This window comes from Bombina bombina, chromosome 6 (genome assembly GCF_027579735.1).
Source record: "Bombina bombina isolate aBomBom1 chromosome 6, aBomBom1.pri, whole genome shotgun sequence".
Classification (NCBI taxonomy): Eukaryota; Metazoa; Chordata; class Amphibia; order Anura; family Bombinatoridae; genus Bombina; species Bombina bombina.
Window position 1 is genome coordinate 403,986,732 of NC_069504.1, and position 17,821 is coordinate 404,004,552.

A 17,821-nucleotide genomic window follows, 5' to 3' on the forward strand; every position below is an offset into this window, starting at 1 on the left:
CTTTCAAAATGAGGCTTCTGTTGAACAGATTTGTAAGGCAGCGACTTGGTCTTCACTGCATACTTTTGCCAAATTTTACAAATTCAATACTTTTGCTTCTTCGGAGGCTGTTTTTGGGAGAAAGGTTTTGCAAGCAGTGGTGCCCTCCGTTTAAGGTACCTGTCTTGTTCCCTCCCTTCATCCCTGTCCTAAAGCTTTGGTATTGGTATCCCACAAGTAAAGGATGAAGCCGTGGACTGGATACACCTTGCAAGAGAAAACAGAATTTATGCTTACCTGATAAATTACTTTCTCTTGCGGTGTATCCAGTCCATGGCCGCCCTGGCAATTAAGTCAGGTAAATAAATTTTTTGTTTAAAATGCACCCTATGATTCTCCTTTTTCTCCTAACCTTTGGTCGAATGACTGGGGGGCGGAGGTAGAGGGGGAGCTATATGGACAGCTCTGCTGTGTGCTCTCTTTGCCACTTCCTGTAGGGAATGAGAATATTGTGATGAAGTCGTGGACTGGATACACCGCAAGAGAAAGTAATTTATCAGGTAAGCATAAATTCTGTTTTTACTTATCCAACTTTATTTAAAAAAAAAAAAAACGGACACAGTTGTTATGGCAAAATATGGAAAGGTCACGATTTATTAAATAAATAGAATTTTGCCATTTTTACCTTTAAGTTTTGTAGAACAAAATTCAGCCATATCATAAATCAAATTTACACATCACAAAAATGCCAATGAATTAACAATAATTTTGGGACCCACGTCTAGGGAGGTGGACCACAAATACCCCCCTGGCAGGGCAGAAGGGGAAAGGAGAACCCATGGCATAGCCCACCCCATAGACAGACCACCAGATCACCCCTCAGGGCTGAGAATGCCGCGGGATCCCCCTATGCCCGCCCACGTAGTACCCAAACTTCATCGCCAAAAAAAGAGACCCTCTGTTGGCCAAACTATCACTACTTTTTCATGACCTTTCCTTACCTTTACCAATTCTTGGCACATCCCCTTGATGTCCAACAGCAACTGGCACTTCACCACCTCAAAAAGAGACCCTCTTTTGGCCAAACCATCACCACCTTTTCGTGACCTTTCCTTACCTTTACCAATTCTTGACACATCCCCTTGATGTCCAACAGCAGTTGGCACTTCACCACCACAAAGAGACCCTCTTTCGGCCAAACCATCACTACCTTTTCATGACCTTTCCTTACCTTTACCAATTCTTGGCACATCCCCTTGATGTCCAACAGAAATTGGTCATTTCCTTAGCTGTTAAGTGCACACCATTGCGTCGGAACAGCTCTTCCCTTTATGTCCTTTTGCTTTCGCTGCTACCTGGTTTACCTTCCTTCTTGATCTATACCCCGCTTTGCGCGTATCCGAGTTTCTCCAGTATATTCTTGAAACTATGTTGGACCATATTATCTGGACTGATTGCCATTTCATTCTTCCTGTCACTTTCTCTTCTAATTCTCTTAGCGGGTAAGCCCCTATGTCATTCCCCCCCAGGTGGATAATAAGGGCATCAGGACAAACCTTTTTTTTAATATACCCATGCCCTTGCAGTCTTTTTCACTATAAACTTCTTAGACCAATCTATTCCCCATATAGCTGCGAACAATATGATATTGCTGCTAATACTGAACCCAAACGCCCTTTTCTTACTCTTTATCTTTTCAGGATCAACAACCATTCTAAAAAAAAATGTCTTCCTCTCCCACTTTTTTCCCCCTTCTTAAACTTGCACCATCGTCCCCAATATTTCCTGTAAACTGCCCAGATACTTGGTGCCAATGATTTCTCGATCAGCTCCTTGATTCCTTCTATCCGTTACCAATATGCCAAAGATGGATAGGGCAACATTCACCTTCCTGTCTGGCATTTGGGGCTAATTCCCTAAACCTTTCCCATTTAATAATGGGATAGCGCATCAGCAACCACCTTTCTATAACCCAGAATATGCTTAGCCTTGAAACAGATGTTAAATCTTAAACACTTCAGTACGAAATATCTCAAGTACCTAACCACCGGCAGCGATGAAACTGATAATTGGTTGATCACAGCCACAACACCATTATTATCTGACCAGCAGATTATTCTTCTATTTGATAACATCTTTCCCCCATAATTCAATGGCCACCACTATGGGGAATAGCTCCAGTGGTACTAGGTTCTTAACCCACTCCGTCTCCTTCCACCTCTCCGGCCACTCTCCTGCACACAATCTCCCCTGGAAATATGCCCCAAAGCCTAAATTGCCCGCTGTGTCAGTATACAGTTCCAGCTCTACCGCTGAGGACACCTCTTGCCCTATCCTAACCCCATTGAATTCTTGCAAGAAGTTGTACCATACTTTCAAATCCTCACTTATCTCCCCTGACACCCTCATCATGTGTTCAGGTCTTTTTGCGCCCTTCATGCTTAGCTACAAATGCCTTTTAAAAAATCCTCCCTACTGGTATGACTTTACATGCAAAGTTCAGTAGAAAGAAAAAAAGTTAGTGATCCTTGCTTCCTGTCTCACCTGCCCTTTATGCCTTCCCCCAGCCCCCATCCTGAGCGATATTTTTCTCCTCCCTACAATTTCCCTTATCAAATCTCAGGCCTTTTTCACCTTCTCCATTGTTAACTCACATTGGCCCTTCATGGAGTCTATGACTACACCGAAAAAGGCTAGCCTGGTACAAAGCCCCTCTGTCTTCTCTTTAGCTACCGGTACCCCTAAGAATTCCAGAATTCCCAACAAATTCAGCTTTAACTTTTCACAATCGTTAGATCCAGCTAATCCCATCAAAAAATCATCTTAATAGTGAACAACATTTTCCATACCAGACTTCTAAATGCTTAACTAATGCAAAGAAGAGGTAAACATTTTAAACACTGAACACGAAATTGAACACCCCATGGGTAAACGTTTATAAACATAATAGTTACCATTGAACTTGCAACCCATTAACTTAAAACTCTCTGGCTTAAGGGGCAATAACTGAAATGCTGATACTATGTCAATTTTTGATAACAAAGCTCCCTTACCCAAGGCACGCACCATATGCACTGCCCTGTCAAAAGACTGGTATTCAACTGATGAATCATTTTTAGCTATTGCAACATTTACTGACCCTCCCCTAGGCTAAGATAGGTGTTGGATCATCCTGCACTTGCCCTGCTCCTTCTTTGGGACTACGCTTAATGGAGACACTACTAAATCCTCAATCAGTTTTGTCTTTAAATGGGCCTGCCATCCTCCCTAATTTTACCTCCTTGTCCAATTTCTCTTGCAGCACCTCTGGGAACTCTATGGCTGCCTTTAACTTTCTCGCCTTACCTGCCCCTTTCACCTCAAACCATGCTCTAGAAATTTTCTATCCTCTATGTTCACATATGCCTGTACTTCCTGTAATAACATATTTTCAGCTGTGTTTTGGCCAACACCCAATCCAAATCCACTGCTGGTATTATCCTGCCCTCGAAAGGAATACCTGGGCCCATTCACATTGCCCCTTTTACAATCCACGCCATGGTGACTTCCATTACAATATCTACACACATGCCTATATTTACAGGAATTCCCTCTATCACACCTCTTATTGTAAAGACAAAATTATTTTTCTGCCATAGCATGGTGTTCATCAGTTTATATCCCCTATGCAACACATCCTCCTAGTGACATCATGCATATTAATTAATCAATCAATCCAGGAGAAGCATGACCAGCTGAAACTGTAAACCTGGCTTACTCCACCACTCCTTATCTGGTTACTTAGCTTCTAAACAATACCCTAGCTTAAAACAACAAACCACCCATTACTTCCCTTCGCTAACAAAGTTAATTCCTTAAACTGTTCTCTTTGTATTCTGTCAGTACACTGTACTAAGGAATTTAAACTTTAGTTTTCAATTCCCTGTAATTCCATTAATTTATAACCTTCCCTTCTCCCGACTTATTTTCTTTTAATAATAATAATAAAGCCCGACACAAAGTTTGGCGTTCTCTCCCCTCCCTTAGATATTTTGTTTGTTAGAATATCTCAGTAGTGTATTCAATAAATATTAGTACAGTTTAGGAGTGCCCTCCTAATGAGACCATTTATGGATTATAAATATTAATAATTATAACAATACAATTTTTGTCAGCAATACCTCCCATTCATATAGTAGAATCTTAGCAGTGCACCCCAGAAAAATGTTATAAAATCCCAGTAGCGCACTCCAAAATAACACCACTGAGATATTCAGCCATTAATGACAATACGATTATTATCAAATATTAATATTTAATCCCAAATTAAAATATTTCCTAATTTCTGAACAGGTTATTTTTTATAAACACAGTGATTATATTTATGCAGCAAATAGAATATTGATTATGACCAGATATATATTAATTGATTATTACCATATTAAAATTATAATATAAAGCAAGGTATAGAAATATTTAGATTAATTTATATTCAATTAAATTGTCTGTATCCTGGATATGGTCACAATATTATTAGGAATTAACTTTAAATCAAAATGAATTAACTATCAAATATCACAATTTAATGTTACTAGATATAGCAATTTATAATTAGCCATAACATTAACCCATTTTGCATATGGCTTATTTAACAATGTTTAGCTAGCAAATATCAAACCTTATCGAATTTCCAGGAGGTATAATATAGCTATCTAACCAAAATAGTCTTATATGACTTAAATAATCAACCAGAGCAATTTATACCTTATTAACAATTCAATATATCAACCAGTACAGCCTTAATAAGTCTGATCTAGCCACAATACAATTTTTAAAACATTTACCAGTAACTTAAAAATAACTTATGAGTATAAAATACAAAAAAAACCTTTTCTACAGTGATACATTTACTAATGCTAGTACAATTATTATATAGGATCCACTAATATATTTAATATTATTTATAGACATAAAAATACACCTTTAAATCACAGCTTCAGCTATGCTATTGCTATAAAGAAGGCTTAAGATCTAGTACCTATGTATACATTACCAGCTAGCAATTTAGCAATGATTGAGACTTCAGCATCCAAAGTTCTTTCACAATGTCTTAGCAATTACCCTGTTCCTTGGAGCCATTTCTGCAACAAAGAAAAATTGCTCTGCTCAAAAACAAGGAAAAAAACAAAGGTTAGTGACCACTTCCTGTTGTCTCCTTCCCTATATCACCTTTGTTCCGCAAAGAGTAGGCATGCATTTGTCCCCACAGTGCACCTTCCTAACAGTGATGTGCAGTCACTAGAGGCAGGTGAGGCAGTGCTTCACCTCTCATATGGGCAATATGGAATATGGAAGTTCCTAAGTATTCCTATAATCCCATCTCTTTCTTTCTCATATTTTGAAGTTCATGCTACCCCATCTTCTACCCAATTGGGCATATTTATCACGCTCCATATACATAATTTGTCCGCCTGCTTTGAGGCGGCAGACAGAAATCAACCCGATTGAATGCGATTGGGTTGATTGACACCCCCTGCTAGCAGCCACTCTGCACGGGCGGTATTGCACCAGCAGTTCACAAGAACTGTTGGTGCAATGATAAATGCCGGTGCAATGATGTGCAGCAGACATGATAGTGCAGCAGACATGATACGCTACTTCGTAATGTCCGCTTGCACTTTGTTAAATATGCCCCAATATCGCTCTGTATTGCTGTTATCTGTCACACTCCTGGTCCAACATCACAAGTTTAAGACCACTTTGAAGCCTTGCTCCCACTTTTCCTCCCTTGTTACATACCTTCCCTCATCTTAGGAGATTTCAATATACCCAATGACAATCCTGACATGCCTTCTGCCTCTAAAATTTCTCTTTCCACCTCCCCTGTCCTAGTAGACTACATCTCCAACCCTCTGCGAAGGCAAATCAAATGACATGGTCTTCACTAATCTGTGGCTATTTCCCAGCTTCTCACTTACTCTGACTGCAGCATCCCCTAAAAAACATCTATCTTACAGAAACCTAAATGATTTGGATCTTCCAGACTTCTTTTCTAAGCTGAAACCTCTAGTCTCCAGCATTTCATCCCTCTCTTGCCCAGAACGTGTTGCCTTGCAATACAATGCAACACTAAAATCAATATTTGACAAAGCTACACCCTCGAGTTTAGCATGCATTCAATGACAGCCATGGCAAATCAAATAGACCCACACTCTAGTGTAGAAAATCTTTCACCCATGCTGATTTCCTCCATTATAAATTCATCCTCAAATCATATAGCACTGCCCTTCATCTGTCCACACCTCTACCCACTACCAAACTCACTGCTCAGAATACCACTGATCACCCTTTCTATTAATGAAAGCTATGTTATTTCTCTTCTGTAACAGAGGAAGGTGTATTCACACTCATACCTTCTTCTCATCTCACAATCTGTCTACTCTACCCCATTCCTTCACAAAATTCTTCACTCTCTCTATGCTTCTTTAACCCCTGCCCTGACTTTCTAATCAGTCTCTCATCATCGCCATATTTCATGATTTATTCAAGTATTTGTTAATCACACAAATCCTAACAAAGTCCTCTCTTGACCTCACAACTTCTTCTAGCCTTTGGCCACACTCCTTACTTTGCCTCCAAATAATTTGAACAATTAGACTATAATCGCCTAGCTAAATTTCTCTAGACTAATGCTTTACTTGTTCCCCTTCAATCTGGGTTTTGCCCTAAAAGCTTAACAGAAACTGCTCCCTATAATGGCTAATGGCCACTACTCAGTGCTTATTCTTCTGATCTATATGTTGCTTTTGACACACTTTACCATCCTCCTTTTGGCATCTGAGACACAGTCCTCTCCTGGTTCACTTTCTATGTCTCAAACCACTTCGTTAGAGTTTCCTTTAACAGCATATCTTCTGATCCTTTGTCTCTCTCGATAGGAGTTCCACAAGATTCTGTCTTTTGATGCTTTTTATATCTTTAATTCCTCCGTATATTATTATAGTCTCTTATACTTATACTTTTTGATCAACCTCTGATGTACTTCTCTTCACTTCTATTGTTTCAATTTCTAACTCTCACCTCTAAGACCTCTTATGTGCTGCTGCTGTCCTCTGAAACTTTCTACCTCTCTCCATTAGATTGTCTCCAGCCTTGTAAGGCGTCAGGTACTCTTTTAAAACCCACTATCTTTCCTCTGTTTTTCATTCAAACCAAAAGAATGAAATGCCTTGACTTGCTGCTGTAACTACTATCCATGTGACAAGCTACCCTAAATCTTATGTCTCTGTAACCTCAACTTTTAGACTGTAAGTTCTTTTGGCCAGGATCCTCCTCCTGTACTAATAAAATTTGTTTAATCTGTTTTTTTGTTTTCATATCTTACCACAAATATTTGTAATTGTATATCTCTACTTTTGTAGCTATCATTATAGAATTTGGCAGTGATATACAAATACATTATAATAATAATTATTTTTATTTTAGCAAATATTTTGTTCTACACATGAAGCCTAATGAGGCTTTGGATTGCTGAGACTGGAAATCAAGTGAGTTGTATTAAGAATGCAGCCTGATTGAATCAGCACCATTGGTTTCTGCAATTTTTGGGAGTCTGCATTTGCTATTTCTTTTTTATTCCTATGGCCTATATACAGAAAGGGGGCAAATCAATAATGAAAGTGGCAAAGTTGGTTTACTACTGATAATTTAAGAAATCAAACTGTGTCATGTCCCTTTAGACATAAAAAAAGAATATCCATGATTGATTTATTGCATTTATTTATTCTTTATGTATATTGAAAATGCTTATTACTCTTGAAGTAATATTTGAGTACAAATTTTCAAGGATCTAAAAGATTGGATGGTTAAGTTTATCAAGTTTTCAGCTCATCATCAGCTAAATTTAGTGTGCCTGATGGCAAGCACCATTTAATGCAAAGCTTGGCAAGTATCAGAAAAAAAAAAAACTTTTACTGGATCACTTCTATCTTACATGACATAGGACAGACTTTGATAAGTGAGTACAAAGGAAATTGTATAACAGAGAAAGTGTGTTTTGATGCATTACACAGTTTTGTCAAATGTATGAAACTTCACTAGTGAAGTGCCAGAAAAAACAAATGCCAACTTAAATTAACTGTCAAAATTGACCTTTAATGTGATAAGCAAACCTTGGACTATTGCATTAATATGAGTGTGAATTGCAGGATGTAGCTTTGAAAAAAATAAAGAATTCAGGGCAATACATTCTTACTATGGGGCCAATTTATTACAGTGCGGACGGACGTGATACAATGTAGCGTATCATGTACGCTGCACATCGATAAATGCCAACAGCATATGTTTTCGGCATTTATCATTGCACAAGCAGTTCTGGCGAACTGCTTGTGCAATGCCGCCCCCTGCAGATTAAGGGTTGTCAATCAGTCCAATCGTATATGATCAGGCGGATTGAAGACCGCAGCCTCAGAGGCAGTGGACAAATTATGGAACAGGGGTCTTTAGACCACTGCTTCATAACTTCTGTTTCCAGCGAGCATGAAGGATCGCGCAGAAACAGGGGCATCGAGCTCCATTCAGAGCTTAATAATTTGGCCCCTATGTGTCTATGCTTAAAGGACCTATATACATAATATTTACTGATCTTTTTAATACACTCAAAATAAATATCCATCTAAAATTATCTGTATGTATTAATACATATTTCTTCATTGTGGGCCAGATTCCAAATGGAGCACAAAAATATAAGCACTATTGAGAGCTAACACTGCTCAAGTTAAATTAATAGCATTTATAGGCCTCTAGTTATCAAGCCGTCAACCTCAAATACGCTGGAATTCTGCAGCATATTTGTGGCGAGGCTGATTCGCTGTAGTTATCAAGCACTAAAGCCCGGCAAAAGTAGAATATAGTGACATAAGCAACGATCCGCCGGACTCAGTCCGACACAGATCGATTCTTATGTCACTCCAGATGTTCCGAATGCAAGTTCGGCACAATCTGACTACTTTTGGGAGTTATCAAATGACTACCAGGTACGCTTGGCACTTTTCCGGCCCAGCATACCTGGTTTTCAATCCGCCGCCCTGGAGGTGACGGATCCCATAGGAATCAATGGGAGTCTGACCATAGCGAAAGCTCATGTTTGCTGCTGCCCGACATCCCATTGATTCCTATGGGAAGTGTGTACACCTAACACCCTAACATGTACCCCGAGTCTAAACACCCCTAATCTGCCCCCCTACACCGCCGCCACCTATATTAAACATGTTAACCCCTAAACCGCCGCTCCCATACCCCGCCGCAACTATAATAAATATGTTAACCCCTAAACCGCCGCTCCCGGACCCCGCCGCAGCTATAATAAATATGTTAACCCCTATACCGCCACTCCCAGACCCCGCCGCAACAATAATAGATATGTTAACCCCTAAACCGCCGCTCCCAGACCCCGCCCTCACCTACATAATACCTATTAACCCCTATCCTGCCCCCCTACACCGCGCCACCTATAATAAATTTATTAACCCCTATCCTGCCCCCCCTACACTGCCGCCACTATAATAAAATTATTAACCCCTAAACCTAAGTCTAACCCTAACCCTAACACCCCCCCCAGCTTAAATATTAATTAAATACATCTAAATACATATTATTCTTATTAACTAAATTAATCCTATTTAAAACTAAATACTTACCTTTAAAATAAACCCTAATATAGCTACAATCTAACTAATAATTATATTGTAGCTATTTTAGGATTTATTTTTATTTTACAGACAAATTTCAATTTATTTTAACTAGGTACAAAAGCTATTAAATAGTTATTAACTATTTAATAGCTACCTAGTTAAAATAAAGACAAATTTACCTGTAAAATAAAAACTAACCTAAGTTACAATTACACCTAACACTACACTATCATTAACTAAATTATTCCTATTTAAAACTAAATACTTACCTGTAAAATAAACCCTAATATAGCTACAATGTAATTAATAATTACATTGTAGCTATTTTAGGATTTATATTTATTTTACAGGTAACTTTGTATTTATTTTAACTAGGTAGAATAGTTATTAAATTGTTATTAACTATTTAATAACTACCTAGCTAAAAGAAATACAAAGTTACCTGTAAAATAAATCCTAACCTAAGTTACAATTAAACCTAACACTACACTATCATTAAATAAATTAAATTAATTAACTACAAATACCTACAATTAAATACAATTAAATAAACTAAATATAAACTAAAATAAACTAAAGTACAAAAAATAAAAAAAACTAAGTTACAAAACTAAGTTTTGTCAAATGTATGAAACTTCACTAGTGAAGTGCCAGAAAAAACAAATGCCAACTTAAATTAACTGTCAAAATTGACCTTTAATGTGATAAGCAAACCTTGGACTATTGCATTAATATGAGTGTGAATTGCAGGATGTAGCTTTGAAAAAAATAAAGAATTCAGGGCAATACATTCTTACTATGGGGCCAATTTATTACAGTGCGGACGGACGTGATACAATGTAGCGTATCATGTACGCTGCACATCGATAAATGCCAACAGCATATGTTTTCGGCATTTATCATTGCACAAGCAGTTCTGGTGAACTGCTTGTGCAATGCCGCCCCCTGCAGATTAAGGGTTGTCAATCAGTCCAATCGTATATGATCAGGCGGATTGAAGACCGCAGCCTCAGAGGCAGTGGACAAATTATGGAACAGGGGTCTTTAGACCACTGCTTCATAACTTCTGTTTCCAGCGAGCATGAAGGATCGCGCAGAAACAGGGGCATCGAGCTCCATTCGGAGCTTAATAATTTGGCCCCTATGTGTCTATGCTTAAAGGACCTATATACATAATATTTACTGATCTTTTTAATACACTCAAAATAAATATCCATCTAAAATTATCTGTATGTATTAATCCATATTCCTTCATTGTGGGCCAGATTCCAAATGGAGCACAAAAATATAAGCACTATTGAGAGCTAACACTGCTCAAGTTAAATTAATAGCATTTATAGGCCTCTAGTTATCAAGCCGTCAACCTCAAATACGCTGGAATTCTGCAGCATATTTGTGGCGAGGCTGATTCGCTGTAGTTATCAAGCACTAAAGCCCGGAAAAAGTAGAATATAGTGACATAAGCAACGATCCGCCGGACTCAGTCCGACACAGATCGATTCTTATGTCACTCCAGATGTTCCGAATGCAAGTTCGGCACAATCTGACTACTTTTGGGAGTTATCAAATGACTACCAGGTACGCTTGGCACTTTTCCGGCCCAGCATACCTGGTTTTCAATCCGCCGCCCTGGAGGTGACGGATCCCATAGGAATCAATGGGAGTCTGACCATAGCGAAAGCTCATGTTTGCTGCTGCCCGACATCCCATTGATTCCTATGGGAAGTGTGTACACCTAACACCCTAACATGTACCCCGAGTCTAAACACCCCTAATCTGCCCCCCTACACCGCCGCCACCTATATTAAACATGTTAACCCCTAAACCGCCGCTCCCATACCCCGCCGCAACTATAATAAATATGTTAACCCCTAAACCGCCGCTCCCGGACCCCGCCGCAGCTATAATAAATATGTTAACCCCTATACCGCCACTCCCAGACCCCGCCGCAACAATAATAGATATGTTAACCCCTAAACCGCCGCTCCCAGACCCCGCCCTCACCTACATAATACCTATTAACCCCTATCCTGCCCCCCTACACCGCGCCACCTATAATAAATTTATTAACCCCTATCCTGCCCCCCCTACACTGCCGCCACTATAATAAAATTATTAACCCCTAAACCTAAGTCTAACCCTAACCCTAACACCCCCCCCCAGCTTAAATATTAATTAAATACATCTAAATACATATTATTCTTATTAACTAAATTAATCCTATTTAAAACTAAATACTTACCTTTAAAATAAACCCTAATATAGCTACAATCTAACTAATAATTATATTGTAGCTATTTTAGGATTTATTTTTATTTTACAGACAAATTTCAATTTATTTTAACTAGGTACAAAAGCTATTAAATAGTTATTAACTATTTAATAGCTACCTAGTTAAAATAAAGACAAATTTACCTGTAAAATAAAAACTAACCTAAGTTACAATTACACCTAACACTACACTATCATTAACTAAATTATTCCTATTTAAAACTAAATACTTACCTGTAAAATAAACCCTAATATAGCTACAATGTAATTAATAATTACATTGTAGCTATTTTAGGATTTATATTTATTTTACAGGTAACTTTGTATTTATTTTAACTAGGTAGAATAGTTATTAAATTGTTATTAACTATTTAATAACTACCTAGCTAAAAGAAATACAAAGTTACCTGTAAAATAAATCCTAACCTAAGTTACAATTAAACCTAACACTACACTATCATTAAATAAATTAAATTAATTAACTACAAATACCTACAATTAAATACAATTAAATAAACTAAATATAAACTAAAATAAACTAAAGTACAAAAAATAAAAAAAACTAAGTTACAAAACTAAGTTTTGTCAAATGTATGAAACTTCACTAGTGAAGTGCCAGAAAAAACAAATGCCAACTTAAATTAACTGTCAAAATTGACCTTTAATGTGATAAGCAAACCTTGGACTATTGCATTAATATGAGTGTGAATTGCAGGATGTAGCTTTGAAAAAAATAAAGAATTCAGGGCAATACATTCTTACTATGGGGCCAATTTATTACAGTGCGGACGGACGTGATACAATGTAGCGTATCATGTACGCTGCACATCGATAAATGCCAACAGCATATGTTTTCGGCATTTATCATTGCACAAGCAGTTCTGGTGAACTGCTTGTGCAATGCCGCCCCCTGCAGATTAAGGGTTGTCAATCAGTCCAATCGTATATGATCAGGCGGATTGAAGACCGCAGCCTCAGAGGCAGTGGACAAATTATGGAACAGGGGTCTTTAGACCACTGCTTCATAACTTCTGTTTCCAGCGAGCATGAAGGATCGCGCAGAAACAGGGGCATCGAGCTCCATTCGGAGCTTAATAATTTGGCCCCTATGTGTCTATGCTTAAAGGACCTATATACATAATATTTACTGATCTTTTTAATACACTCAAAATAAATATCCATCTAAAATTATCTGTATGTATTAATCCATATTCCTTCATTGTGGGCCAGATTCCAAATGGAGCACAAAAATATAAGCACTATTGAGAGCTAACACTGCTCAAGTTAAATTAATAGCATTTATAGGCCTCTAGTTATCAAGCCGTCAACCTCAAATACGCTGGAATTCTGCAGCATATTTGTGGCGAGGCTGATTCGCTGTAGTTATCAAGCACTAAAGCCCGGCAAAAGTAGAATATAGTGACATAAGCAACGATCCGCCGGACTCAGTCCGACACAGATCGATTCTTATGTCACTCCAGATGTTCCGAATGCAAGTTCGGCACAATCTGACTACTTTTGGGAGTTATCAAATGACTACCAGGTACGCTTGGCACTTTTCCGGCCCAGCATACCTGGTTTTCAATCCGCCGCCCTGGAGGTGACGGATCCCATAGGAATCAATGGGAGTCTGACCATAGCGAAAGCTCATGTTTGCTGCTGCCCGACATCCCATTGATTCCTATGGGAAGTGTGTACACCTAACACCCTAACATGTACCCCGAGTCTAAACACCCCTAATCTGCCCCCCTACACCGCCGCCACCTATATTAAACATGTTAACCCCTAAACCGCCGCTCCCATACCCCGCCGCAACTATAATAAATATGTTAACCCCTAAACCGCCGCTCCCCGACCCCGCCGCAGCTATAATAAATATGTTAACCCCTATACCGCCACTCCCAGACCCCGCCGCAACAATAATAGATATGTTAACCCCTAAACCGCCGCTCCCAGACCCCGCCCTCACCTACATAATACCTATTAACCCCTATCCGGCCCCCCTACACCGCGCCACCTATAATAAATTTATTAACCCCTATCCTGCCCCCCCTACACTGCCGCCACTATAATAAAATTATTAACCCCTAAACCTAAGTCTAACCCTAACCCTAACACCCCCCCAGCTTAAATATTAATTAAATACATCTAAATACATATTATTCTTATTAACTAAATTCATCCTATTTAAAACTAAATACTTACCTTTAAAATAAACCCTAATATAGCTACAATCTAACTAATAATTATATTGTAGCTATTTTAGGATTTATTTTTATTTTACAGACAAATTTCAATTTATTTTAACTAGGTACAAAAGCTATTAAATAGTTATTAACTATTTAATAGCTACCTAGTTAAAATAAAGACAAATTTACCTGTAAAATAAAAACTAACCTAAGTTACAATTACACCTAACACTACACTATCATTAACTAAATTATTCCTATTTAAAACTAAATACTTACCTGTAAAATAAACCCTAATATAGCTACAATGTAATTAATAATTACATTGTAGCTATTTTAGGATTTATATTTATTTTACAGGTAACTTTGTATTTATTTTAACTAGGTAGAATAGTTATTAAATTGTTATTAACTATTTAATAACTACCTAGCTAAAAGAAATACAAAGTTACCTGTAAAATAAATCCTAACCTAAGTTACAATTAAACCTAACACTACACTATCATTAAATAAATTAAATTAATTAACTACAAATACCTACAATTAAATACAATTAAATAAACTAAATATAAACTAAAATAAACTAAAGTACAAAAAATAAAAAAAACTAAGTTACAAAAAATAAAAAAATATTACAAGATTTTTAATCTAATTACACCTTATCTAAGCCCCCTAATAAAATAACAAAGCCCCCCAAAATAAAAAAATGCCCTGCCCTATTCTAAATTACAAAAGTTAACAGTTCTATTACCATCCCTTAAAAGAGCCTTTTGCGGGGCATGCCCCAAAGTAATCAGCTCTTTTGCATGTAAAAAAAAATACAACCCCTCCAATGTTAAAACCCACCACCCACATACTACTACTACTCTAACCCACCCAAACCCCCCTTAAAAAAACCTAACACTAACCCCCTGAAGATCTCCCTACCTTGAGTCGTCTTCAGCCAGCTGACCACCGATGGAACAGAAGAGGACATCCGCAGCGGCCGAAGTCATCATCCAAGGGGCGCTGAAGAGGTCTTCCATCCGATAGAAGTCTTCATCCATGTGGCGTCTTCAATCTTCAGACATCCGGAGGGGAGCCTTCTTCAAATGAGCCGACACGGAGCCATCCTCTTCCAACGACGCCTACCCGACGAATGGCTATTCCTTTAAGTGACGTCATCCAAGATGGCGTCCCTCGAATTCTAATTGGCTGATAGGATTCTATCAGCCAATCAGAATTAAGGTAGGAAAAATCTGATTGGCTGATGCAATCAGCCAATCAGATTGAGCTCGCATTCTATTGGCTGATCGGAACAGCCAATAGGATGCAAGCTCAATCTGATTGGCTGATTGGATCAGCCAATCGGATTGAACATGAATCTAATTGACTGATTGCATCAGCCAATCAGATTTTTCCTACCTTAATTCCGATTGGCTGATAGAATCCTATCAGCCAATCGGAATTCGAGGGACGCCATCTTGGATGACGTCACTTAAAGGAATATCCATTCGTCGGGTAGGCTCGTTTGAAGAAGGCTCCGCTCCGGATGGATGAAGTTGAAGACGGTGCATGGATGAAGACTTCTATCGGATGGAAGACCTCTTCAGCGCCCCTTGGATGATGACTTCGGCCACTGCGGATGTCCTCTTCTGAACATCGGTGGTCGGCTGGCTGAAGACGTCTCAAGGTAGGGAGATCTTCAGGGGGTTAGTGTTAGTTTTTTTTAAGGGGGGTTTGGGTGGGTTAGAGTAGGGGTATGTGGGTGGTGGGTTTTAATGTTGGGGGGTTGTATTTTTTTTTACATGCAAAAGAGCTGATTACTTTGGGGCATGCCTCGCAAAAGTCCCTTTTAAGGGCTGGTAATAAAGCTGTTAACTTTTGTAATTTAGAATAGGGTAGGGAATTTTTTTATTTTGGGCTGCTTTGTTATTTTATTAGGGGGCTTAGATTAGGTGTAATTAGCGTAAAAATCTTGTAATATAACTTATTTTTTTGTATTTTTTGTAACTTAGTTTTTTTTATTTTTTGCACTTTAGTTAGTTTATTTAATTGTATTTAATTGTAGGTATTTGTAGTTAATTAATTTAATTTATTTAATGATAGTGTAGTTTTAGGTTTAATTGTAACTTAGGTTAGGATTTATTTTACAGGTAACGTTGTATTTCTTTTAGCTAGGTAGTTATTAAATAGTTAATAACCATTTAATAACTATTCTACCTAGTTAAAATAAATACAAAGTTACCTGTAAAATAAATATAAATCCTAAAATAGCTACAATGTAATTATTAATTACATTGTAGCTATCTTAGGGATTATTTTACAGGTAAGTATTTATTTTTAAATAGGAATAATTTAGTTAATGATAGTGTAGTGTTAGGTGTAATTGTAACTTAGGTTAGTTTTTATTTTACAGGTAAATTTGTCTTTATTTTAACTAGGTAGCTATTAAATAGTTAATAACGATTTAATAGATATTGTACCTAGTTAAAATAAATTGAAATTTGCCTGTAAAATAAAAATAAATCCTAAAATAGCTACAATATAATTATTAGTTAGATTGTAGCTATTTTAGGGTTTATTTTAAAGGTAAGTATTTAGTTTTAACTAGGAATAATTTAGTTAATAATAGTAATTTTATTTAGATTTATTTAATTAATATTTAAGTTAGGGGGGTGTTAGGGTTAGGGTTAGACTTAGGTTTAGGGGTTAATAATTTTATTATAGGTTGCAGCGGTATAGGGGGGCAGGATAGGGGTTAATTAATTTAATATAAGTGGCGACAGTGTAGGGGGGCAGATTAGGGGTTAATAAGTTTAATATATGTGGTGGCGGGGTCAGGGAGCGGCAGTTTAGGAATTAAAAAATTTATTTAGTTGCGGCGAGGTGGCGGCGGTATAGGGGGGGCAGGATAGGGGTTAATAGGTATAATGTAGGTGGCGGCGGGGTCCGGGAGCGGTGGTTCAGGGGTTAACATATTTATTATTGTTGCGGCGGGGTCTAGGAGCGGCGGTTTAGGGGTTAATAACTTTATTTAGTTGCGGGAGGCTCCGGGGGCGCCGGTATAGGGGGTAGAACAGTATAGTATATTGTGAGTGCTTAGTGACAGGGGTATTAATAAAGCTGTAGAAAAGCCAAAGAGCAGCGAGATCGATGTGTGATAACTATCACAGTCTGCTGCTCATCGCCCCGTACTTGGTGCGCGTCTTTTGGACAGCTTTTTTAATAACTTTGGCGAGCGTATTCAGGTCTGCGGCGGCGATGTGAAGCGAGCTTAGGCGGGCGTATTGGGGCCAGCGATGGCAGGTACGTACGGAGCTTGATAACTAGAGGCCATATTCTTGTGCTTATATTAGGCCAGATTACAAGTAGAGTGCTAATTTATCACATGCCTTAAAACAGGAAAATTCGCCCGTTTGCGGGTGCGCGATAAATAACCAGCCATAACAAGTGGCTGCTTATTGCTATCGCAAGATCGCAGTAGCAATTAGTGCTTAGAAAATTAACCAGAGATCAGGGCCTCTCTTTAACAAGGTCTGGCAGACCTGATCCGACAGTGCGGATCAAGTCCGCCAGACCTCGCTGAATACGGAGAGCAATGCACTCTCTGTATTCAGCATTGCACCAGCAGCTCACAAGAGCTGCTGGTGCAACGCCGCCCCCTGCAGACTCGCGGCCAATGGGCCGCCAGCAGGGGGTGTTAATCAATCCAATCGTACTCGATCGGGT